Source organism: Halichoerus grypus, chromosome 13 (assembly GCF_964656455.1).
Source record: "Halichoerus grypus chromosome 13, mHalGry1.hap1.1, whole genome shotgun sequence".
NCBI lineage: Eukaryota > Metazoa > Chordata > Mammalia > Carnivora > Phocidae > Halichoerus > Halichoerus grypus.
In genome coordinates this window covers 13233542-13260929 of record NC_135724.1, presented here as the reverse complement: position 1 = coordinate 13260929, position 27388 = coordinate 13233542, and the positions used below count along the sequence as shown (strand labels likewise).

Here is a 27388-nt window from a genome sequence, read left to right as displayed (position 1 = left end):
TTGAGGGAAGAGATCTATTCTGACGTGCATTCAGATAATCAACTTAGACATGCAGCCATCCTACAAAATAAAGGCTCAAAATCATCTATTAAAGAGAGTAGTGGCTTCGACTACATCCTTTGGTACTTTAGCCTCAAATCATTCATGGGAAAAGTCTGGTCCCAAGGGCTCGTGGATCAGCAATGATCCCCAGGAAAGTGGGAACCCATGTTGGTCAGAAAGCTGGGGATCAGGAGTTGGCTGGGCCACTGACAAGCTGTGTGGCTTTGGGAAAGCCATTTAATATCTGCTCAAGCACACTTTGCTTTCACCATGTTTCAACGAGCCACACGGACCTAATTTATCTCTCGAAGTTCAAAAGCCCCGTGCCTCTGACCATGGCAGCCCAGGCTGGTATCCATCCACATGGCCTTCTGTTGTGAAAAATTACACATATAGAAACCACCGAAAACAGTGGTAGAAAACAAGGAAGAAAAATCCACTCCTTTAACCCTGTTTCAAGAAGCACTGCTCACAATTGCTCACATCTGGCATGCCTCAATGGTAATCATTTGCAAGTTGCAAAAATGTTGAACCTTGAAAGTGAAATAAGGAGCTCTATCTTCAAAAGGGAAATTAAAGACCTGGAGCAGACCACTAGGGACCTTTTTTATTACACCTGGATAATGGCAGGTATTATTACTCGATCCAGCAGTGTGTTCTTATGAATAGGCTAACACATACCCTTCGGCTGTAAAATACTGCTTTAGGATATAACATGTTGATTCAGATACAAAATAAAATAACTGTTTGTATGGTCGTTTTTAATGAAAAGTCTAAAAACACGCCTATTTAACAAACTTCTATTTTTATAGAGCCTGCCTACGAAAGCCTGCTTTAAAAAAAAAAAAAAATCCAACTATGGGTGGTCTTACACCCAGAAGGGGCACAAGAATCTTTTGTCAGACCATGTGTCTTAATTTGGGGTATGGAAAATGTGGTCACCATAATTATAAGCCTGGGAAAGCAAAGAGTTTTAAAAATTCTGTGCAGGAGGGGAGTAATAATTCGTTAGCATTCAATAAAACTGTAATTTAACCAGCTTTTAGGTATGTAGTAATCAACATTAAAATTATAGCACTTGACAATTTTTGATTTTACCTTATGGCTATTTGTTGAAGTGTCTCACTTCCTTGACGAGACTTACGTTCCTTGAGAACAAATGCCATGTTTCCCTTATCCCTCCAGCCTCACCCAACTTGGTACATGGTTTGTTTTTTGTGTTCAGTGAACCACAGAGAATGTTTCAGGAACAACCTCAGGAAAATCAGGCGAGAAATAATTCAGGGTAAGAGGAAATCAATGCGTAACTTGTTTAAACACTATTCTCTTAGGCTTCAAGATATTTCAAATACAGAACTTGAAAAGGTTCAACTATGGAAAAAGCTCATTTCTGCAGGTTTTGAAATAGGATTTAGCCAAGAAAAGAGTCAATACTAATTAAGTTTTGATAAAGGAGGCGGGGGAAGGGTAGCGCTATAATTTAGTCACTTGGTTACTAAAACCTTTTCTCTGATTGAAAGGCATCATTAGGGGTCAAACGACACACATTGGAGGAGATATAACGTGATTCCTTCTCCCTCTATATGGTCTTTTTGGGCCTTGAAATGAAAAGATCAAAGCCAAGTGAGCCCATGGAAAATTAATGAGAGCTGAGCATTGCATGCAGTTAATATGCTTAGTCAAGTCAGGCAGCAAGAACTACGCAGGCCTTTATCATACAGGATAAAATACAAACGGCCTTCCACAAGGCTGGGCAGACATGAGCCTGGTGTTCCTACCCATGGATGCATTACAGCTATGGGCTCCTTGCGGCTTACATTTCTTACATTTCTCGGATTTCTGAATGCCACATTTCAACCTCCTTTTCCTCTTCATCGTTAATATAAATATGGAATCATTACTATAAATCCCAATATTTTAGCATCTAAACTCTATCTCCCAGCCTGCACCTCACAACAAAAACCAATTCTTTTTCGAATCTATCTCCTTTATGTGTTGCTATTTCTTAGAATAGAAAAGTGGACGATTAGAAACGCCAGGTGAGGAGAAGTAACTTCTGTCCCCAAATAGGGAAGAACATTACGGTTTGGTGACGTGCGGCTGCCAAATTCCTATGTGAAATAGGTTCTTCGGTGTATTTCAGGGCTCGGCTCCTTCTGGGGAGGCTGCCAGGGAGGCCAACAGCATGGCCTTCAGAGGCCCACCTGGCTCGAGGCCCACCCCGTCCCTTGGGAGCTGTGTCCACGTTGACAGATCATTCACCTTTCTGAGCTTCGGGTTCCTTGTCTGACAATGAGGAACGATTCTCATACCTGCTAGCGGTTTTCAGGGCTCAGTAAGCGCAAGGCAAGCCTTTAGCCCAGGCTCTGTCAGTGGGTGAGACCCCCTCTGTGGTGGCTATTTCTGTCACAGGTGCTGCTGCAATCTGTCCCCTCCGAACGTGCAGGACGACGCAACTGAATGCCAAACTATTCCTGCATTTTCCACGAAGTTCCTCAGGGGCGGCTGCCTGGGAGGGAGGAAGAGTGCCTGGGAGGTGGCCGTCCCCTGCAGAGTGGGCCTTGGGCTGGCGCACATCTGGTAAAGCAGGGCAAACAACAGGCACAGTCACGGAGAGGAGGCAGGGAAGGGGGGGGGGGAGCAGGAGAGAAGGGGAGGGGAAGGGGGGAGGCAAGCTTTCATAAGATAATGTAATATTCAACCCGGCTTCTACAACCTTCTCCAAGGATCACCGAATATTTTAAATTCAAATGAAAACCATTATCAGGCAGATATGGAGAAGTGAAATGTGGAGTCTGTGAGAGGCATTCTTTGTAGGGGGTAAAAAAGAAGTAGAGCAAGCAAAAGACTCAAGTTAACCCGTCTGCCGTCCTCAGGCTGGTGTGGCACTTTCTCCACGGAAAATTTCTGTTTTTTACCATTGGGTCATGGGGTGGATTTTATTTGAGCTCTTCAGGTTATTTGGGCTTTATTTTGTTAAGAAAGTAGTTATATTTGCTTTAATGTAAGTGGTTTCGAGATGAGGAAAAGAGAAGCATGATGCTGGAAGAAGGTGTGGCCTGACAATGCTGTGTACCTGCACACACACCAACACACCCATGCACAGAGACACACACAGACACACAAAAACACACAGACACACAGAGATATATACACAGATACACTCACAAAGACAGACACACACAGACACACAAAAACACACATACAGATGCACTGAGACACACACATACACACCGACACAGACATGGAGACGCAACACAGACACACAAACACACAAACACATATACATGCACACCCTAACTAGGCCCAACCGGACTCCTCTGTGGTGCGGGCGGCAGATCTTAGCTCCCCTCCACTTTCTGTCAAGAAAATCCTGACATATCCAACCACACACATGGGTTAAATGGTAAGAACCAAAAGCAAAACAATTAACAACAAAAAACACTACCAAAAAAAAAAAAAGAGAGAGAGAGAGAGAAAAGCATCTTTTCAAGCAAGTAGGTCTCCAATGAAATATTCAAGGACCAATTCAAAGCCTTTACTCTCTGAGGAGAACGCATCTCACTGTGTTCAAACATGTTCCTGTTTTGTTTGTTTGGGTTTATTTTTGCCTTCGTTCTGCAGGAAGCCTCACAGATATGACGGGGTGATTTAATTCTGTACAAACCTCGCCTCCCTAAATTCTTAGAATGTAGATAGATACCACTACCGGTATTCTTAGAGTTACACAGCCTCTCACACCAGCTAGAGCAAAGCAGACCCCACATTTCACTGGAATCCCTACTTTTAGTTCTTTGCAGGTTTTTCTTCACGACACACAGGAAACCAAACATGAAGCACGGTTGTAGATACTGATAAATGGGCTTCTAAGACATTCTCCGTGGCCAGCAGGACAGTGGCGGACTTAAACCCAAAAAGGGAGATATGACTTATCATATCTTGGAGAGGGAAGTAAGAGTCGAGACACTCTTTTGGCAGGTGTCGAAATGTAGTGATGGCAACAGATGCCGTCAGATGCGTCGGTGAAAACTCGCGAAAGTTTCTACCCTCCATCCCAGGTGGCGAGACGCTCGTGAGCCAAAGACAAGTGAGAACTGACAGTCGAGCATGCGACAGAAGAAAAATGAAGTCACGCAGGAAGGGGTGGTATTCTCCCAAAGCAGCCGAATCTGCTGCACCCTCAGCCCATCAGGTGGGGTGTTCAGAGCGAGTGTGGCACCTCTGCGTGAAGTGGGCAGTGAGTAGGCAGCACTCGAGGGGGATCAGGGGAAAGATCGGGGCCCCATCTCCCCAGGGACATCTGTTCCTACTACTGCACTGCCATCCAGGTCCCGAAAGTGTAGTTAAAGACTGCTCTCAACCTCGGGCTGAAGTTTTCCTACCAGGCCATCGCACATTGAGCATGTAACACATCACGGTAAGAAAGTCCAATTCTTCTATCCAATGCTGACTTAAATTTAAGACTTTCTGTACGATGGTCAAAATGCCTTGAAACCCAGATTCCTGAAAGTCTTTCAAAAGACACTAACCGAGGGCGCCTGGGTGGCTCAGTTGGTTAAGCGACTGCCTTCGGCTCAGGTCATGATCCTGGAGTCCCTGGATCGAGTCCCGCATCGGGCTCCCTGCTCGGCAGGGAGTCTGCTTCTCCCTCTGACCCTCCCCCCTCTCATGTGCTTGCTCTCTCTCATTCTCTCTCTCTCAAATAAATTAAAAAAAAAAAAAAAAAAAAAAAAGACACTAACCGATTTGTCCGTATAAACCGCCCCCTTTCTTATCACCCCCAACGGAACGTCCCTAGGGTGACCAAAGTTTAATATGTAAGTAAGGGAAGTGGCTGATCCTATGTGGCTTTCCTGAATGAGTGGTTTTTAAAGATGTTTCTTTCAAAAGGAAATAACGTATTCCTCCATTCACTTAACTAACATTCGTTAGAGTATCGGCAACACGACCATGATTACTGGCATTACGAAGATTTAGAAGACCTGGCTCTACCTCTAATGAGGAGAACACCCTGAGACCACTGACCCAACCGTCCTGTGCCTCAGCTTACTCATCTCTAAAACGGTGAGGCCTGGACAAGATGGTTTCTTTTTTAAAAATTAATTAATTAATTTAAAGAGAGGACGCATGCACGCAAGAGCAGGGTCCAAGCAGACTCAGAGCCGAGAGTGGAGCCCGACGCGGGGCTCGATCCCACAACGGGCAGAGCATGACCTGAGCTGAATCAAGTCAGATGCTCAACTGACTGAGCCACCCAGGCGCCCCAACAAGATGGTTTCTAAGTCTACCATAAGCCTTAGCATTTGCGGAGCACACGTTTATGTGGATTCTGCTCTATAAAAGTCACCTTGTTGGAGGCCCCAAAGGAGACAGACATGAAAGACCTCATCGGGTTGACAGGGTCACTGCTTGGCTGTATTCCCAAACTTCCAGCATAGGTTACGTTGACTGGGCATCAAATTTCTATCTTTCTTGAAAATGAATGCCTCCCTTTGATGTTGCGAGATTCTTCGTCAAACGGGGTCCGCCCTCGTCCCCACAGGCTTGGCCGAAGCATCCTTCCATTCACCTGCACTTCACATTTCTTCCACAATTTGGTTTTCATGGCCCCGGAACCCTCAGGAGCTCTCTCAGCAAGTACGAACCTTGGCCTGAGCTGCCATGTGTCAGGAATTCTAGAATGTGAGGTGGTGCCTGATCCATGCAGCCTGCCCTGCTCCCCGAAGTGTATCCTTTCTTTTCTCTCCTCCCTCAAGAACAAGCGTCCTGGCCCACAGCCTGCAGCCTGGGGATGAGAGACCTGTTCTAAAATCTGTGCACGTCAAACCTGTCAACATCCAGGCTCAGCAAACAGGCTGCCCTTGGGCAGAACAGCTTTGCTAATCAATCATGCTTCGGGGAAGTGGGTGCTGTGTACGTGGGGCCCACTTTGCCGTGACCAAGCCCCTATGAAAATGTCTGACTGTGAATGAAAAAAAGAAAACAGCCTACTTTCCATGCCCGCTGCAGGAGGGCCAAGACAAGGTTTTATTTAAAAATAACTCCTCTTTCCTGAAGGCTGAAAGCTAACATATGGGCTTAAAGAGAATTCCTCTTTCAAGATTTACTAGTGACTAAGATCAGGAAGGGAGCTCTCAATTCAGACAACGATCTCACTGGAAAACAGGAGAAAACCTGAGGGATGCTCCCTAAGTGTTCAGAAATTAGAAACAAACTATTTGTAATTTTCTAAAAAGAGCTTCCTAAGAAGATATCATTTGTGATTGTGATATATTAGCATGGCAAGTCAGCAAGTAGAGCAAATTAATGCCAACTGAAGCTAAGCTAAGATACAAGACACAAGTCCCTACTAAATGAGAAGCGCTTAATGGGAAAAGGTCAAGTTTATTGTTACAGGGCTGGATATATATCCTGGCCATAAGCCACTGGTTGGGGCAAGTCGTGTAACTTCTCTAAGTCTTAAAAAATACCGACACGTGCGCACGCACACACACACACACACACACAACACATGTATATATAATGGGGCCGATTATACCCTTAACTCATAGAATTATTGTGAGAAAGAATTAGTAAGATACTATAAGCAAATTGTTTGTATACTGTAAACACAATAGTAATGTAAACCATTGTTATAATAATAAGCCTATTTATTCAAATGCACGTTACTATAGTCAACATTATTTGGTTTCTAGTATAGCTTTCATCTTTTTTTTTTTTTTTTTTTTTTGCCATTTTAGGAATGAGTTTCTATTTAATTCAGTTTATATGGATTTTCTATCCAAACTCTTTTCACATTTTCAAAGTTCCTGCACAAGTGACAGAAGAACACAAGCTTAAAATAACCAGAGAAATAGCACCACAGAAATAGAATAGATAGATAATTTAAAAAGCATTTACCCTTTGCCCCAGCAACACACTTGTGGAACTTTATCCTACTCACGTATGAGTTGAATAATGGACAAGGCAGTCGAGTGGAGCGTTATCTGTAATGCCAAAAGACTGGAAATAACCAGGTGTCCATCAATAGGGTAGTTATGAGACACGTGTAGGAGACAGTAACACAGTGACGTCCAATAAATCCCTCCTCAAGGTGTTCCCTCCCTTGTGAAGGTCCTTCCCACACTGGCTCTGGGCTTGGCCCCATGACCTGGCTTGGAAATGGAACATTAGCACGTAAGATACAAGCAGAGGCTTAATAAGCTCTCTTGCACTGGGGGCATGATTCTTCTCTGCTTTTGGGATCCAGTCACCATGTGAAGTAAACCCGGGCTAGTCAAGCTAGTCCAGCTGGTGGTCAAAGTCTACCACCGACATGTGAGTGAAGCCATCTTGGGCATGTAGCCCCAGTCAAGTTGCCAGATAACCTCATCCATTTGAGTAAATCCATGCAAAACCAGAAGAAACACCACCCAGCTGACCCCGAACAGCTCACCCACAAAGTTGTGAATAAATAAAATCATTGTTGTTTTAAGCCACGAAGTCACAGAGCGTTTATTATGTGGCAACAGATAACCAATATACCGAGATATCTCCAAAACAGTGGAATAGTATGAAGGTATTGTCCTACCAAAGAAGAAAGGAAAAGGATATACTCTGAGTACTGATATGCTAAGGTCTCCGATAAACTGTTACATTCATAGGCCAAGAGAAGAACAAGGCAAATAGTATGCTGCCTTTTGTGTAAGAAAGAGGGAAAATTTAAATACATATGTAATTATTTTGCATGAAGAGACACTGGACATCTATACTCACGGAATTAACATATATATTTACCTGTTTCAATCAAATAAGAGACGAGCCAATTGGGTAGATGGGGACAGAGGGGGCAGTGAAATTTATCAGTAAAGACCTTTCTAAATGGTTTCAATATATAAACCATGTGAATTGGTTATCAGAAATAATTTTTAAGTGAAAAACCAGGCTAATATAGGACTGAAATGACAAAGCTTGAAAAAGTAGAATTTCAAACTGATTATTACAATTCTACCATGATTCTCCATGATGGCCTTCCTTTGAACTAGAATAATCCTTTCTTTGTAATATATTCTATCTTGCCTCTAGACTATAAGTGCCTTGAAAGCAGAGACCATGTCTTATGCATTTTGTTTCTTCTGCAACTTGCAAGCATAGTGCAGGGCACAGAGTAACTGCTCAGTAAGTGGTTTGCCGAAGAAATACAGAAGAACATTCTGACGATGCTAAAAATGTCCATCATTAATGCTGGTGAGTTCCATCAAATCTTCAACAGCCTAACTTCTTCCATCTGTGCACATACTCCGCACACCATCTTTGAGGAAAATGGTGAGCATTCATTATGATCTGGGGCTTTGCTTCTTGTAAACATACTCTGAACTACTGGGCCAAGTATATACAAAAGGTAATTTGAATGCCACGAAAGGAAAAAAAGCAAAACAAACTCCCCCATTTCGAAAGAAAAGAGACCCATTTGACTAGAGGAAGTCTAGAAAAAGAAAGATCTTTTATTATTTCTCATAAGTAACAAATTTCACTTCTGTGGTTGAGTAAGCAGCAGCCTGCAGCTAACTCCCCACCGAGCGAGCGAAGCGATCCCGAGAAGTGGGCTCTGAAGATGGAGCGCCAACGGCCCCCTTTCCTATCCTCCAGCTTCCGGAGAAGTCTGTGCTCGGGCCATGGTGGCCAGTTTGTCTGTTACAACTTCAGCATTTCTAGGAAAGAGGGTGCCAGCAAGCTTTCTCCGTAACCCATTTCGGGGTTTGGCAATTCTCACTATAAATCTTCCCTTACTTTGAACCTATACCTTTCCTATTGTGCCTTACCCTCCCCCTCTTCTATTACAGTTTGCTGCCTCCCTGTCTGACCCCTGTGAAAGCTTGACCTCTTGGAGGAGGAAGTCTGGGTCACCTCCACAGCTGGGTCCACATCTCTGCTTCTAGGATGGACTTGGTGGGTCGGCATGCAGAGCCATCCCAACCCTGGTGTGTCCTAGACTGCGCCGTCCACCAGCACCATGTGGCCTTGGCTCTGTCTCCCCACCGAATGCAACACAAGATCAGAGCCATGGGCAATAGTGAGGTAGACAGCAAGGTACTTTTTTTTTTTTAAGATTTTATTTATTTATCCGACAGAGAGAGAGACAGCGAGAGAGGGAACACAAGCAGGAGAAGTAGGAGAGGGAGAAGCGGGCTTCCCGCTGAGCAGGGAGCCCGATGGGGGGCTCGAACCCAGAACCTTGGGATCATGACCTGAGCCGAAGGCAGATGCCTAACGACTGAGCCACCCAGGCGCCCCCAGTAAGGTACTAAGTATTAAAGGACATGCATAAGTAAGAGTGACAACTAAGGGTGCATAGACAACTGTCTCAAGAGAGGCAGGCCATCTACACAGTATTCCACTATGAGCTCTCACCGGCTTGGTTCCTCCCACACCGAGTAACTCCATTTTCTTAATTCCCCTCTTGGATCTCATTCCCCAATTTTTTGACCTGTCGCACTGTTCGCTGCCATGCTTCACTCGCCCCAGAGCTACAACAGTGGGGACTGTCAGTGCGGGGACTACCACTCGGAGGTTCTGCAAGGTGAAGGCTGCAGGGAAACTGAAGCTGACAATTTAAAATCCAGGCATGCCTTTGCCGTAACAGATCAAGAAGCATTGGTTATGTGCCTACTGTGTGCAAGGCGCTGGGTCAGACGCTGTCAGAGATCTAACAGAGTAAGGAGGGGGACATCCTTAAGATGGGATTTAAAGAAGAGGATGTTGGCTTGGATGTGCAGAGTTCACTGGGAGGACTGGGGCCACTGCAAGCCCACCAGGACCAGGCGGAATGGATGCGGTGGGAAAGGTGAAGAAGGAAGCCTCAACGCTGATTTCTGGACACAGACAAAAGAGGGGAGTGTAACCTATGACGATTTCCAGATTTGGGGGTTTTGGGGGGGAAAAGGAAACCTGGGGTGATCCTGACAGAGGAGGGGAGCACTTGTGAGGAACTGGTTGGCCCGGGGACACACTGATTCTGGGGGAAAGCAAGAGAAAAGTCAGTACTACAGATGAGAAAATAAAACTGGGAATATAGTTTTATGACTGAAACCATGAGGAAAAAAAAAGCCTTCCGGAAGAGGCATGCGCACAGGGAAGAAGAGAAGGGGGGAAAGGTCTTGGGGAGCACTCTGAGTGCTCAGAGTTCCAGATGGAGGAGGGAGAGGAGTGGAGAGGCGGTAGGGTGAGCCCCTAAAGAGCAGGGGTATGTCCCATTTGTCTCTGTATAGATCCATGCAACTAAGCGTGGCTCTGGCCCCCAGCAGGTGCTTCAGAAATGCTTTGCAAATGTTGGTAGAGGAAGATGGAAGTGCAGTAGGGAGAGAAGGGCGAAGAAAACCAGCAACAGAGCCATGCTGCATAAGTCAAAGGAGAAGAATAATTCGAAGTTGTTTAAGGGCTAACGGTGCATGGAGAATTAGGATTCCTGAAGACCAAAAGTACCTCCAGGGGATCTAGCACCTAGGAGTCTAGACTGCCCGGGTCTACCAGAGTGCTGGGGTGGGTGAGCCAGGCATGAGGACGTTTGGCCTCCAAAGCAGAGTCTGCACAGACACTCCCCCCCCCCCCCGCCACCTCCTGGGTGACGCTGCCTTGTTTGGTCTGAAAAAATAAAATCCCCGGATTTATCACATTTTCAATTTAACTTTTGCGCTGTTTTGATTTTGACTCTGAGATCTGGAAACTTTTAATAAAACTTGGGAGTAGTCAAGCTTGTACGGACTCCACTGACACTGTCTGGATATTCTAACCCTGACTTTGGGGGAAAAAAAGGAGAAACTGGCACGGAAATTACCTTTTCAGAGAAAAGACTACTCAAAGGTACTGGAAGTTTATTTCACAGCTGAGGGGCGGTACTTGATTAGAGGGACTCTTAACAAGAAGAACTGAAGATCTAAGTAAATATTTCCCATCTGCTCCTGGTCCTGCCACCTGGCCATTATTCCTCCTGCCCTGCTGATAGGTTTCAGCCAACCAATTCCGTTTTATTTGGGAAGTTGAGAGGCCACCTGCCGTGGAATATACTCACGCATTAAACAAAATGAACATTTCTTATTTCTGTGCCCCCATATGATTTTTTAAACACAAAGAACTCACTTTCACCTTCAGCAGATTTAAGAAAATGCTGACTATTGAAGAACAGGTATAAACAAGGCAATCTTTTGTTGACGAAGATTGGTAACGACCCGCACCTCGAAGGATCCCCTCTGTTCCCCTAAGACTGGTGAATTAATCCGTCCACGCTTTCTTGCTCATTTCCCTGGCTGTTACAAGACTAAAATGCAGAAAAAGATTTTACGAGGGGACATGGCATATTTGTGCTAAAAACAGGCACCACACAAATCCAGAGAAGGGAGCCAAAAAGAAATACCAGACGCAGGGAATGGTGTGAGTAAAGGCAAAAGCGAGAGGAAAGAAAGTGTGCCCTGTCTGGGGGGCTTTACATCAGGATGGGGAGGGTGCAGGGCAGAGGGCTGGGTTGAGGACTTGTGGCCAACGAGGCTGCAGAGAGCGGAAGAAGTCTTTGTGGGCAATTTTAACGATCAGGCTAAGGAAGACTGGCTCTTTCCCAGAACTGGGCACCCGTGGAGGTTTGGAGCCAGGGAATATAAAGGTTACCGAGGTGTTTTGGCCGTGCCGAGGATAGGGAGGACGGCGGACCTGCACAGCCAGCCCCCTGAACCTGCACAAAGTGCCGTGGGGACCAATCCAAGGAGCTCAAGCCGCAGGGATCACCTGACTTCAGACTGGTGGCCCACAGCAATGCTTTGGGTCTCCTGGAATTCGTGTCCGTTCAGAGCGAGTGTCCAAAAATCCTCAAAAGGTCTGATTATTTTCTTTTCTCCAGGGCACAGTTACTCTGATCAAAGGCTGTAGGACCCTTTGGGGAAGGCTGGGAGAAAAATTAACAATATAAATTTTTGGCAGTGTAATGGGGGACTTAGCCTCCCCCGCAGTTAAGGGTTCTGGGTCTGCAAACTGGTTCAAGTCTGGGAGTTGACCAAGGGGCCACAACACTCTCTGTTTTTAGGATTCAAGTTAGACTTACATTCTCTTGACCTAGACCTCTTCTGATTATGCAGATCAAGTAAGGATGTGGTAGACTGCCCATCCATTTTCACTTCTAGAACACCATGAGGACAGAGTTTGAAATGGAGGAAACGAGAGATCAGTGAGATTACAGACACAGAAGAAAGTAATAAGATGGAACCAAACATGAGTAGATGTGGGACCAGGATGAGATGCCCCCATTACCAGAGACTAAGGTTTGGGGGAGGAAGAGGCAGAGCAGGGCTCTAAACAGCGGCGGGTTATCCCAGTTGCTGTAACCAGCAGAGAGCTGGAAATCTGGAATGAAAATGGGAGACCTGTCAGGTCTGGAGGTGGGGGTTTGGAACACCTTGCATCCAAGTTGAAAGGTTTAGAGGGAGTCCATGAGATCTCAAAGAGGGAGAAACCGGAGAGAAGAGACCCAGCCTGCCCTGGGGCTGAGGTCTGCATTTACCGGAAGCCCCGCTCACCGGAGGGCTGGGAGCGGGACGGGCAGTGAGGAAGAGGACTCCAAGACCAGCCAGCTTTGCAGGAGCTTAAAACCCTGGCAGGAGGCTGGCAGCACCAGACGGGCAGCAGGATGGGGAAGGCGATCGCTTCCAGGACTGGGAGCCTGGAGCACACTTGGAAGCGGTGAAGAGGAGATGGTGAAGATTCTGGAAGGTGAGGGAAGGCTGGGGACCCCTGGAAGGGCTTGGACTCGTCACTCAAAGGGAGGACAGAGGTTGAGGGGACAGAGAGTGAATGCCCAGGTGGTGATTCTTGGAGGCCTTCGTGGGGGAGGCCTGGGGCAGGGGTAGCGTGGACTTCAGGCCCAAGACAGAATGATCCTTTATTCTTTACAAAATATCGACTGTAAGGTTAGCGCTGAGTCTTTCTCACCTTACCAAAGGCTTCAAGTGGCGCTCCCACTGTTCCCATGTTATTCGGGTCACACTCCCTTAACTCGTAACATTCCCATCAGCAACGAGTTTCTAACCACAATTCTGTGAGCAACTATACAAATTTAAATGCATTTGGCTCTTTTGTGAATGACATACAAAGACGCTGAACTTGTAACGAATGAAAGACACTGGATTAAGAGAATATTTTCTCTGGTTTTAGTTCAGTTGTCTCAGAACGAGCTTATCTTGCCCACGAGGCTCCCGCCTTCCTGTCAGTTCACTGCCTGCCTGCCATTCACACAGCGCTGTAGGTTTTGTATTTTCTTGCCAATCCCCTCCTGCAGGACTCCGCTAAAGAAATCCAGTGGCTTCTCGCTCAGCCTGACCCTGAAGATCCGGGCCCTCCTGCTGGTCTCCGTCACCCACACGCTGGATCCCCACTGGGGATCAGATTGTCCTCTAACTCAGTTCCAAATCTCCTGCCCTTCTCGTCGACTCCAATACACCTCACCCCGAACGTCGAGTCCTACCTCATAGGCTGTTCTGTTCTCACTGTGGCCATTCATCATTCATGGCCTCTTGTTTCTTCCCGTCTTCCCAGAGCCTTTTGAAAACTGTCTCTTGAGGGCCGGCTGCTCTTGTGTTCTCTTGACTCAAACATGAAGATGTTCTGGTTTTCTGAGCCCACAAGAGTCTCAGCCCACAAGAGTCCATTAGTGGTCACTATTAATCCGTAGCAAATTCCCTTAGGTAGAGCTCTGTAGTTTTGGAAGCTCCTGACTTTCTACATTTTGTTTCAGGGAGTCTGGCCTCATTTTCAGTCCTTCAGACACATGCAGTGAAACAGGTACTCGACAAAAAGATGTTGCTGACACGTAGATCTTTTTCTTCCGAATATAGTATGTCACAGCGTCTGGCATTATTCTAACTTGGCTGCGATCTCTGTCTGTCCACAGCCAAGGGAGCATTTGCCAACACAGCAGAGCCACACTGTGCAAAGGCCCTTCCCCAGAGGCGCCAGAGTGAAGGTCTGAAATCATGGAAGGCCCGGGACACGTCATCTACGGTTGTCCTGCTCCTGGCACAGGCTTTATCAGGATGCGATCAGGTTTTATCAGAAATGTCACTGGTTTGCTCCGTGGAGGGGGGCAGATTTTAACAAATATGGTAATAGAATATGGCATTTCCAGTTGTCCTCTCTTGTTAGGGGCAACTTCTAAGTGACCCTAAAAATACTGCATTTGATAGTTTTGAAAATTCTAAGTTTCTCCAAAAGAAAGAAGGAAAGGCAGGAAGTTATGGTGCCTTTAACAGCCACATGAGGTAGGGTGTCCCATTTTAGAGATGAGAAAACCAAGGCTAGAGGGACTTGAAAGGTGTGAGTTCTAAGCCGTGTTAGGTGTGAATTCTAAGCCGTGTCAAATATAGATTGCTACCTTTACATAAGGGATGAAAAAATATGGAAAGGACTTGTGGGAAGGGGGTGTGAGAGAGAAAGAACATCTAGAAATTTCAAAGTTGTTAAGATGCATGTCCCCTACTTTATACATTGCTCTTGATTAGGACTAAGGGACCTGAATTCTTATGAGCCATAAAAGGGAAAAGCAGGTAAATAGATTCATGCTGACTGTCCATGTCACTTTCCCTCCACAAACTATAAAGGTTGGTTTCAGATTCTCAAACAAAAATGTATGAAAAAACAGGAAAATCTCTCACTCTTGCAGCCATTTGTAGTGACCTGAGTGCTTTCCTTGGCCAATATTCAAATGTCACATGCCAGCATCACATGCTTAATACTATTTTAGTCAATATGATTTGTGTTAAAATCACCTGAATTGGGCGATTGTTTGATCTTATTATCACCAACACGTCCTCACACAACATCCCTCACTGCTGATGAGCTCACAAGAAAGACTTTAGTTTAGAAAACTGGCATTTTCTTAGAAAAGGAAAAAAAAAGCAGTTCTCAGTAAAAGATAAACCACAGAGCTACTGTGTTCAGACAAGTTGTACATATTAAACCACACACACACACACACACACACACACTATATCAAAATAATGTTTAGGCTTTGTCTAACCTACAAATGTGAGCAAATTCAGCATTAAGGAGTTAAGAGCAGAATCCTATTCATGACTTTCCCTGACACTGAGAACATTCATTGAAGAACAATGAAACAATATTCTAGATTACCTCATTTGTTCTCCACACAGTTCTAACAATCCATAATAATCCAAAGGTTCTTTACTTGGTAGGACACCAACAGCCAACATTCTTGGTAGGACACCAACAGCCAATAGAACAGGCTGGTCAGAACTCTCTCAGAGATAAAATCTATTTCTACCTCAAAGTAAAGGGAAGCCTCAGGCCCGCAGGGACTCAGGGTTCCTAAAGGATGTCAGATAAAAAAGAAAAAAGTTAAAGGGGGATGGGAGAAGCATCTGTGTCAGGTGGAGAGTCTATCAACAGAAAAATTAGGGGTGAAAGCAGCTAAGAGAGGCCAATGACCTTGAGGCTGCACCCAAAATGATGTGGGAGGGCAGACTTGCTGGTCCAAAAATGCAATCTCAATGGTTGGCAACAGCTGCAAAAGCCAAGCCTCTTTGTGGGAAAGCTGAGAAATATGGGAGAAATGGAAGGGAGAGGGGCAGAAGGAACAAAGAAGGACAAGAGAAGTGGTGGCAGATCTTGTAGCCAGGATGAGGACAGAAAGAACCAGACAGTCCATGACTTAGAGGCAGAAAGGCAGTGAGGAGGGACAGAATGGGACTGTGTTGCTTTCTTGGACAAAAGGAGGGGAGACAAACATCCCTGCACAGCTCAGGAGATGGTCTGTGAGATCCAGCCCTTCCACCTGCTTCTAATGCCACATTGACAATTATTTTAAAAGCATTTAAAATATAAACCATGTTCATGGAAACTTTCACCAGATCTCACCTTGACATACATCCATCTGCATAGTTTCAAGGTTGACTCAAAGTTCAAAAGTTGAGTGTGACATGTTTTACCTTTTGAGTTCTGACAAAAACTATAAAGAAGCAAATTAAAGGCAAGAGGGATATTTCTAGCTGCCATGCTAGGTTAAAAAAAAATCATCCTAAAAATAAAATAACACTTCAGGCCATGGGGTTCATTTCTACAAATATTAGTTCCCCAAAACCCAACTCTAGTAAACCATGATCTCCTCTTAATGAATTCTCTTCTATACATATCACTGTGATGGTTTTATTATGGCCCCTTTTGATTTGAAGTTTGAGATTTCAAAGGGATGCTGCCCGTCATCCTTTCCTGCAATTTAAAGGCACTGCCCCTTGGTGGTGACAATGTCATAGCCACATAGAAGGACACAGAAAAAAGTACTTTCATACACTGCTGGTGGGAATAGATATTTCTGTGCCATTTAGAAAGCAATCTGAAAATACCTACCCAAATTTAAAAATACTGCCCATTGATGAAGCCATATCCATGCCTACATGAACAAAGGGATGTTCACTAGTGTTGTTTATAATAGAATCATTTACTAAGCCATGCTACAGACAACCAAGGAGTAATATGCAGTCATGAAAAAGAAACAATGTGGGGCACCCGGGTGGCTTAAGTCGGCTGAGCGTCTGACTCTTGATTTCAGCTCAGATCATGATCTCAGGGCTGTGAGATCGAGCCCCGCACTGGGCTCTGCACTGGGTGTGGAGCCTGCTTAAGAATTTCTCTCTCCCTCTTCCTCTGCCCCTCCTCTCTCTCTAATGAAAAAAAGAGAAAAAGAAAAAGAAAGAATGGAGGAATTTAAACAACATATCATTTTTAAGTGAGGAAAAAGCAAGATGCAGAGAGGATTTATGATATGATCTGATTTTTATAAAGCAATGACAAGAATCACAACAGGTATGTGTGAATCTCTCTCTCCTGTTTGATATAATGACATGAGTGTGGAGTACAGCATGGAAGGATATATGCAAGGTTGATAACACTGGCAACACAGGGGAGAGGGATTAGGGGTGGAGGGATGAAAGGAAGTGGGAGGGAAGTAATAAGTGAAAATGAAAGATGTCAACCATAAAAACCACATGGATGCTATGATCTCATTTATAGGAAATCATGTGTGTGCACTCAGGCACACGGAGGTGAACGGATGATGATAGGATGGTCTGCAAAATATCAATGTTTTTATTGCAGGAGGTTGAGATGTTTTGAAAGAGAAATCTTACTTTATTCCTTACATGTATTTTAAAAAAATATTTACAACCACATGTATTATTTATAGAATCAGAAAAAAAATATCAGTGAAGGGGACACATAAAAAAGTCCCACGCAAGGCAGTATGGGTCCCCAGAGCAAAAGCAAGCAGAGAGGGAGGGTTGTAACGTCGAGCTGGGACCACACTGGGAAGCTTCTCAGTGCCAGGCAAAGACAGAAGAACAACTTTAGGATGTGTACCAATGGATTAACAATAGGCTGGGGTTTTTTGGTGGTGGTGGATTCTGAGTGATTCGTTTCCCTTCTTTTTGCTGTTCTCTATTTTCCCAATTTTCTGCAAAAAACACACCATAATCAAAACAATATATTATTATTATTTTTTAAAGATTTTATTTATTTATTTGACAGAGAGACACAGAGAGAGAGAGGGAACACAAGCAGGGGGAGTGGGAGAGGGAGAAGCAGGCTTCCCACAGAGCAGGGAGCCCGATGCGGGGCTCGATCCCAGGACCCTGGGATCATGACCTGAGCTGAAGGCAGAAGCTTAACGACTGAGCCACCCGGGTGCCCCTAAAACAATGTATTATTTAAAAGAATTAGGGTTCTAGGATATTAGGCAGTGGCCCCTGGAGGCAGAGATTAAAATCAATTTACGAAGCAGGGGTGTCACTGGGGGGTTGTTAGTGGCCCCAAATACAGAGGAAATGGTGGAAAGAGTAGGCCTCGGATGTTTTCTAAATAAAGGGATGGATGAGTGAAACGCTGCCGAGGAAGAACAGCTAGGTTTCAGTGGCACTTCGTGAAGTTTTATATGAATGCCCACAGCCACCCAGCCGAATGTCCAAGTCAGGTGATTTGATCAAAATTACAGAGAACTGTCATTGTTTTTGAGACTGGCCCATTTTTAATATCAAATCTCTGACTGCAGCCACTTCGTGGAACCCATATCAAGAGAAGGCATGATACCCAAAGGAAAAGACAAAATAAGTCTACGGTGATGAAGACGAAGATGAAGAGAAATTACATGAGGAGATGACATTAAAAGCCTTTCTCCACACAAAAAAGAAATACGTCATTGACAAGCATTGCCTCAAAGAGACACTGGGATTCCGTAGATCAAATAGAAACATTCCCAGGTAACTTCCGGGCTGCATTCATTTGATACATTGGCTACAACATAACAAGTGTGGAACCAGAGTTAGGGGAAGTTAACTTGAAATTTTTATTCAACTGTGGTTTGCCTTTTCCTAAAAGTTGGCACATTCTGGGAACTCCCCTTCAGGAGAAGCGTTCAGGAGAGGGATGGTGGCACCAGGCTGAAGAAGGTGACAGGAGAAGGAAGGCCTCTCAAGAACTTCCCGCTTCAAGATTTTCTAATTCAAGATGAGACGTCATGCCAACTGCCAGATTTTATACCTTCTCTCTGTCAGACGCTCTAATTGAGGCAACTGACTAAGTAAACAGTGTTTCTGTTTTCTGGCATTCCTGAAGCAGATGTGATAGAACTGAAGGCAAACAATTTTAGCACCGCACTCCATGCATTACCCTCTGAAAACAGTGTAATCATGAAACTAAAATGTTAATTCGATAATCAAAGACCAAGGCCAAGAAACCAAGAGTCATTTTGTAAGACAAAGTACTGGCCAGTACTTCCAACAAAGAGATTGACTGAGTTATCCTGAAATGGCTCCCCAGAAGAAGTCCCTGTGACTTGATTTCTTGGTTTCTTGCTCTTAGTCCAAACGGTCAGGAAGAATTTAGGAGGAATAGGGCTGGTTATTACAGAGAACAGGGTTCTCCTGACCGAATTTCAGGCTAGACTCATCAGAAAGTAAGCAACATCCTCCTCCAGACGACACCCCCACAGCTCACCCAATGACATTTCTCCACATGTGGACACTCCCTCCAATGTCAACCAGCACCCTTCTCGCTCCCTGTATGGTTGGCGTGTTCGAGTCTGCCTTCTTGCTTCCCTCTGTCTCCGTAGGTCCTCTTCATCACTCCAATTCTCTCTCTTCCTCCAAGTTTGGCTCGAAGCTCACCTCTCCTCTGTCTGGCCCCAGCAAATTCTGGTCTTTTACTTTTTCTGAGCTCTCTCCTGGTCTGTACACCCAATTGACATGAAATAATTCGCAAGGGCGTTGACAGGAACACAGCCCCAACGAATGATTCCCGCTGGATCTCCCAACACCCGAAATGTCTTCCCTGTTGTGGTACAATGTGGAGACAGAAGTTCCCTCCTTCCTTTCTTTCCTTCCTACCCTCCTTCTTTTAATTTAGTGTTTATTAAACACCTCCTTTATGCAAAGCAACTGTTTAAGGTTTCTGCATCTCACTTCATCTCCTCACAAACCTCTCCAGAAAGATCTACCAACTCTGCTCCCCTCTGGCTTTTCAGGGTCTTTTCGTGGTGTCATCACCTACTCAGTTCCCTGGTGCTGTGCTTGGTTCTTCCCTCCTCCTCCTCAGCCCAACATCCAACCAACTGCCAGCTCTGTATCTCGAATCTGGCTCCTTCTTTTTATCCTCCTGTCTTTATATCTCTCCTAGACACAAGAGCCTCTTCACAACTGGTCTCCCTGCCACCAGGTTATCATTCTATACGTGGGTCAGTTGATAGCCCTGCACATACACAAAACTACGTGATTCCCATTGTCTCCATAATATAACCTGAGTTCCCAAGTTTGACATTAAGGGACTGCTGCCTTTCACATCCCACCACCTATTAAAGCTTATCTTCCAAACACGTAAGGTTTCTTCGATTCCCCAAACATACCAGGCAATTGTCTTCTTATGGGTTTTTGTTCATGCTATTCCTACACTGTGTGAAATGGCCTTCTCCCCTCTGTCCTAGGAAAAAATCCTGCTTTTCGAACCTAGCTCAAATGCCACTTAACTCCCCCAGGTCAAAATTGATTGTTCTTTCTCCTGAAATTTCTTAGACTTAGTTGTTTATGCTCTGAAGCTGCCTCTAGATCATGAAATACTGGAGGGTAGAGATAGCATCTGTTTTTCTTTGCATTCCAACACCATGCCCCAGCCGTGCCAGTACTCCCTAAGCACAGGCAGTAATGAAGTTACTAGCACTGGTAAGTGAGTGTACTTAGCTACCGCTGTCTTCCAAGTGTTTCTCAGAATTTCAAGCTCACAAACCTTTATGAAGGACCTACTACGTACAGAGAACTACAGCAGGAGCTGTAGAAGCAAGCTAGCTAGTGAGCCATGGTGCTTTTATAATGCGTCGTTTTAATGCATCACCTACTATGCTAAGCCACCAAACACACCATTATTTGAAGATGTATCCACTCTTGTGGATCAGCAATCATTCACAGCACTTCCCTCCATCACTGGATATAGCAGAGGTAAGATAATGCTTCAAAGAGCACCCAAGAAGGCTCACGACTCCAGAAATCAGGGGTGTTCCTTCCTTCCAGGACAGAGAGTGGATTGATATGGAAAACAAAGGCATTCATCTCTTAGCAGTACTGAGTCTCAAACCCCATAATTTATGTTAACTTTAGTTATAATGAGCATTTAAAGCCATGAAAGTAGCTGAGAAAACATGAAGGTCTGGGAAAACTAAAAATTTTATTGCCTATGAAGTTGTGCTAATAGACGAAAAGTTTAATAAGGGATGATAATTTTGGGTTTGAAGACTGGTATTTTGATAACAGCTGTGCAAATTTTTCTGAAGAGCGCAAGGTGATCTATGACATAAGGTGACCATACGTCTCAGCTTGTCAGGGAGCATCCTGCTTTACACCTGTTGTGTCCTTGTAAAATTATTCATAGTGCCCCCCTTACTCTCATAACTGTCGCAGTTTGAATGATAAATTACATGACCACTCTATTATGAGTGTACTGTTGGACTTCCATGGCCTGTCTGTACAAGGGAAGACACTTTGCTCAAATACAGGGAGCTGATGCTGAGAAAAGGGGCAGAATCCAGGCTTCCTGACATAAAGGAAGGCTCTATCTCAGTTTTTCCTATTTCCTCTAAGTTGTTTCCTCATCAATTAATCAAGAAAACCACTTTGGGAAATGGTAAAGATGCATAAGTGTGATTTCTACAAACTAGCCATTACAACTTAGTTGGGGAAAGTACATACATATCCAGTAATTAAGCATGGTCAGAAATATTCATAATATGGTACCAATTGTGAAGTTCAAATGGTAATTTTAAAAGGAGTCAGAGAAGAGAAAAACCCTCTCTGGGCTTCAGACTTCAGGGAAGGTTTCTAGAAGATGATGGAAACCTGAACTGGGGCCCAAAGGAAAGAAAAAGAAAAAAGGAGAGAAAAAGATATTGTTCTCTGAAAAAATAAAAGTAGAAAACAAAATTGGGATAGGAATAAATGACTTAAGTGATCCTACAAGCATTATTACTTTCCATTCCAGAAGATAAAAACAAGACAAGAGAAACACAAGGGTCTATGTGGCTTTCCCAAAATCTTACAGTGATTTAAGTCACAATCATCAGATTGAGGTGTCCTGAAACCAGACAAGTGCTAGCTGCTAGATGACAGTGCTCCTCCCTATGATGTGGTGAGCAAAAAAGTGGCCACCCTTTGAGCTCTATCCCCGGCCTTTTCACTAACTGGCCAAGTGTCTGTGGGCAAGTGGTTTCATTAGTTTTGGGCCCAAGTTTCCTTAAATAAAATGCTAGGGTTGGATGAAGTAGTCTCTAAGAACATTTCGATCTCTGGCAATCCATGACCCTCTACATTTGACTCTAGCTTTTGTTTAGTATGTTCTAGGTTTAGCTCAATAGCAGATGTGAATGTTAATTTCAGCAAAATGGCAAACATTGGGCTAATCCTGTGGGTCTCTTCCCACTACAAAGATGTGAAATTCTCAATAAAACATCACAGAGCTGAGCTAGGAAAAAAAGGAAGGAAGGGAAAGAAGCACAGGATACAGGAATGAAGATAAAAATTGAAACCAGAGGGGTACCTGGGTGGCTCAGTCAGCCCAGCGTCCAACTCTTGATTTGATCTCAGGGTTGTGGGATCCAGCCCTACATTGGGCTCCATGCTCAGTGCAGAGCCTGCTTGTCCCTCTCCCTCTGCTCCTCTCTCTCTCTCTCTCCCTCTCTGTCTCTCTTAAATAAATAAAATCTTAAAAAAAAAAAAATTGAAACCAGAGCTTTAACAAAAAGTTGACTCCATGATACCCAAAGAGAGTTTCAGATTTACACAAATGCTCCTAGAAATCTGGGGATCATGATTAGATTCTAATGCTCATGAAGGGGCATGGTCTTGGTTCTGTATGAGGCAGGGGGGCCAGAACTGAGCCCCGTTCATAAATCTCAAAGCCTTAACAAGTCACCTTATCCATGAAAAAGAAACTAAAAGCACTCTGCCCTTTAGGCCAAAGATAAAGGGCAGATAATTGCCTTATATTCAGAACTTAGGACCCCTTGACAAAATCAAAGCCCTAAACATGAACCATATTCAGTTGTAGGATCAGAATTTACACTATCTATACATCTAGGTGTAGGAGTCCCATGACGAGAAATGAACATACACACAATTCTAGGACCACCGAAATTCCTTAGATCACCAGACAAAAACAAGTATGTGGCCACCATGTAGGGACAATGTCACAACTCAGGACTCAAGATTCCCATAGAAAAGAAATCTGTGTGAGATGAACTTGCCAAAACACACACACACACACACACACACACACACACGGAAATAAACTACCATGAGGGATAGTCATAAAGGGAAATTTTGAAAAACTAAAATCCTAAGAACTGGAAAAATACTAGAATCTGAAATGGATTACAAAATAAGATTGCTTACAATTACTAAAGTGGTATAAGAAAGACTAAAAACCAGAATGAAATAAGAGTAAATGGAATAGAAAATAGGCAGATCTGAAAAAAACAAAGCAAAATACAATAAAAAAATAAAACTCTTAAAAATAACTCAGTGGAATTTGAGAAACAAGACAGATGATCATAGGGGAAGGGAAGGAAAAATCAAACAGGATGAAATCAGAGAGGGAGACAAACCATAAGAGACTCTTAAACTCAGGAAACAAACTGAGGGTTGCTGGAGGGGAGGGGGTTGGGAGGGATGGGGTGGCTGGGTGATGGACATTGGGGAGGGTATGTGCTATGGTGCACTGCGAATTGTATAAGACTGATGAATCACAGATCTGTACCCCTGAAACAAATAATACATTATATGTTAATAAAAAAAGTAACTCAGTGGAAAAGTTAGATAGTAGAATAACACAAATATAGAACTAGTGAACTAGACGAATAGATTTGAGGGAATCAGCTAAAATGTAACAAAGGACTTCTAAATAAAAATGGAGAATTGAACACACATGTCTAATGTTGGTCTCACATGAATCCTCACTAAAACTAGGGAAAACAACTATTTAAAAGACATAAACCCACAAGGGTAAGGAGAACAGGTGAAGAGATAATAGTAACAAGATTTTGGAAGATGGAAAACAGATGGACAAACAGCAATAGAACTAGCAGATCAAAGGATGCTGAATTCTAAACCAGGAATAGGGAACGTTAGGAGCCAAACAGCAGACGCTCCAGAAGTCCAGGAACAGATAGCGCTAGTTATGTCTGGAACTGGGGAGGGAGAAGAGGAGAGAGGTGACTAAAATAAGGAGAATGGAATGAAAGATTTTTAAGAACCAATTATATTTCCAGATCTCAGGTTCCCCCCCTCAACTCCATCCTACTGGGCAGCAGCCTCTATCCCAATGGGTAAAACTGGAGGTTTGTCTCTGGAGAGAAGATTCCTGGATTGTGGGATGCCGTCCATCAGCAAAACAGAAAGTCATATTCTGAATGCTGACCCCTCCAGTCTATTCCTCCCTGAAGCTCTCAGCTCTCACAGGAAGATCTTTACCCTCCATGTGAGAGTTTGGAAGAGTGTTTTCTGGAGATTCTGACTATCCCCGATATTCCCCATCTTTAGGGGTTGACTTTAGGAGTTCCCCAGCAAATGGCATAAACATATTATTCTAGAGGGATGCTCAAAGTCAGCCAGCCCCTCACACATCCTCAGGGCTTCTAATAAGCTTATTAGTTCTTCATTCTTGAATAAAGGCAGACAGCCAAGGATTACCAGACATGCAAGGAGAGCGTCTACATGAAAAACAGAGTTCAAAACAGACAAAGAGGAAAAGGTGATGGGGAGGAAACAGAGATCATGAAGGAAAAAGAAAATTTCAAAAGAGAATACATTTTTTTTTCTCAGAAAGCTAAGAGAATGTCACACACATGAAAACAGAACAGAATGCTAAAAAAAAAAAAAACACACACACACACAAAAACCCCCCAACTATTTATAGATGAAAAGAGGAAATTTAAAACAATAACAAAAAAGAAAACCCAATTGACAGGTTGGAAATTGAAGTTTAAGAAATTGCCCCCAAAAGAGCAAAATGATAAAGAAACAGAAAACAGGAAAGAAAATGTGAGAAAATCAGAGGACTGGCCTAGAAAGTACAACACACAAATAATAGGAGTTCTGGAAAGAAAAATGGAGCTAATAGAGAGAAGCAAATATCAGCATATTGAAAGAACACACTGAGTGCTCAGTACAATAAGTGAAAACAGATTCATGAAGAGGAAAATTACTGTGAAATTTAGAATCCTGGGGAAAAGGCAAGATTCTATGAGTTCTAGGGAAAAAGAAAAAAAAAAAATCAGGTACAACGCATCAAGAATGAGAATGGGTTTAGTCTAACCACAACACTGGGAGTTAGCATACATAAGAGCAACATCTTCAAACTTCAGAAGAAAAAATTTTTTTAAAGATTTTATTTATTTATTTGACAGAGAGAGACACAGCGAGAGAGGGAACACAAGCAGGGGGAGTGGGAGAGGGAGAAGCAGGCCTCCCACCGAGCAGGGAGCCCGATGCGGGGCTCGATCCCAGGACCCTGGGATCATGACCTGAGCCGAAGGCAGACGCTTAACGACTGAGCCACCCAGGCGCCCCAAGAAAATTTATTTTTGACTTAGATTTCCTTGTGCAAGACGGACAAGGCATCAAGTGAGAAGAGAGAATAAAGACCTTTAGAGACATTCAAAATGTGGATATATATCTTTTGTGGGTCCATTTTTGATAGGTTATGCAGGCTGGGAAACACTAAAATGAGTAAGTGGAAAAAAGAGGGAATTTTATGCAATCCCACATTAAGACTAAGGTATAGAGGGATCATGGGGTGAAGGGAGCAGACAGCTGGACCCCAGGCATAGAGAGCAATCCATCCAACTGGGCCAGGTGAATCAAGAGAAAGACATACTGAGGGCCACTGCCCTGCACTAGGTTTTGATTCTGATATCCTGCTGGAGGGTGTGCTCCCTCAAGCAATGAAGTAAATCAGCAAAGGGGATCCAACTCAGAAGAAAGGCAATGGAAGGTTCTAGAATAACAAGAGATATCCCAGCATGATAGGTGTACAGCAGGCACAGAGAAAAGTTCAGATAAAAGGAAAATGGAAGTCTGCAGAAAGGATGTCACCAAGAAAATAAGTGGAACCAACAGATTACTGATGTCATCAGCCTTGTGGCAAAATGTACTTGTGAGGCTATGCAAGATATAGGGAAAATCTGCAATAGGTATGAAGAACACTAAGGAAATGAAAAAAACAAGACAGATATTAACTTCATGAAAATAAAAAGTTCTGCTGATAATGTTATTTACATAGGCAAAATAGGGAAAACACTAACACTTGATTTAATAAAACACTGCATATAATTATACTGGGAGAAAGCGGAGGGTAAGCTGTGGATACAGTTATGTAAAAAAGCTAGGTCTTTATTTACTAGAATAAAGTTATGGTATTATGAAGAAAATTGATAAAATTAAAGAAAGTATATACATAACTTAGGCATGTGGCGATATATATATATATATCAGAAGAAAAAGCTAAAATATAGAAAGTGATGTTCTTTAGGAAGGGGACTGGGCAAAGCAGGGTAGGGTAGAATTTGTTCCCATAGAAATTAAGGAAACAGCACATAAGTAATTATGTACAAGGATGTTTTTGTCTACAATGTTTATGGAGACATAAAACTGAAAATAACTTGTGTTCACCAATAGTGTGGAACAGCTCAATAAATCACATAACAGCCATACCTTAGAATTTAATTAGCTATTTTTAACAACTGGTTAAATTTGTATCTATTTATCTGGAAGGACATCCTGAGTATGTTACTAAAAGAGCAAGATTGGTTGTGAAGTAATGCATATGGTATGACTGGATTTTTTTGCAAACAAAACCAAAACACTGTTATTTAATTTATATGGATATATATGTGCCATGTGTTTATATGAGCGTCAAGAAATGTGTGGAAGGATGCATGCCAGATGTTTACATTGCTTACCTTAGGAGGACAGGAATGGAAAGGGTAGGGGATTAAGAAAAAAATCAACCACAGGAAAACAGAGATTGGGAAATACAAAAAAAATGGTTAAGAGACATGAGGAAGAGAATACCAAGGTCTAACATACATGTAACAGCAGGCTAGGGAAGCTGTAACAAACAACTGGGGAGAGACAACATTCAGAGATTATGACAGAATTTTTCAGAATTGATGAATATTAGAAATCCTTAGATTTAACAAGCATATTGAATCCCAGACGGGATTGTGGTGAAACTGCAGATCATCAAAGACAAGAACCAAAAGAAAAAAAAAACCTGTAAAGCAATTAGAGAGAAAAAAATAGACACAGCTAAGCAAACGACAGACTAGCAACAACTTCATCTCATCAATGATAGGTGCTGGAAGGCAAAGAAGTAATAATTTCAAATGCTGAGGAAACATATCTACATAGAATTCTATACCTAAAAAATCATTATTCAAGACTGAGGGTAAATTAAAGATATTTTCAGATAGAGACTGAGATAGTTTAATATTCTCAAATCCTTGATGTAATAACTACTCCAAGGTGTACTTTAGTAAGAAGTATTTGAACTGAGAAAGGATGAACAGAATCCAAGAAGCAACATCAGTAACATTTACTGAGGGCTTACTCTGTACTTTACTGCATACCAGACACCATTCTAAGTGACTTAAATAAAATTGGGATTCAAATTCAGGCAGTTTGCTTTTAGATCACATGCTCTTAACTACAGTGTAAATAAAACGGCATATGTTTTGATAAATTTTGAAAAGTAGATTTGTAAAAAAAAATTGGTTGGGGACAAA

At 43.3% G+C, this 27388-nt stretch overlaps 1 protein-coding gene across 2 annotated transcripts in view; it reads right to left on the bottom strand.

Annotated features, from left to right (window-relative positions):
• BCL2 (BCL2 apoptosis regulator) overlaps window positions 1–27388 on the bottom strand; it is a 184695-nt gene that overhangs the window by 77704 nt on the left and 79603 nt on the right. The gene's annotated exons all lie outside the window — the stretch shown is intronic.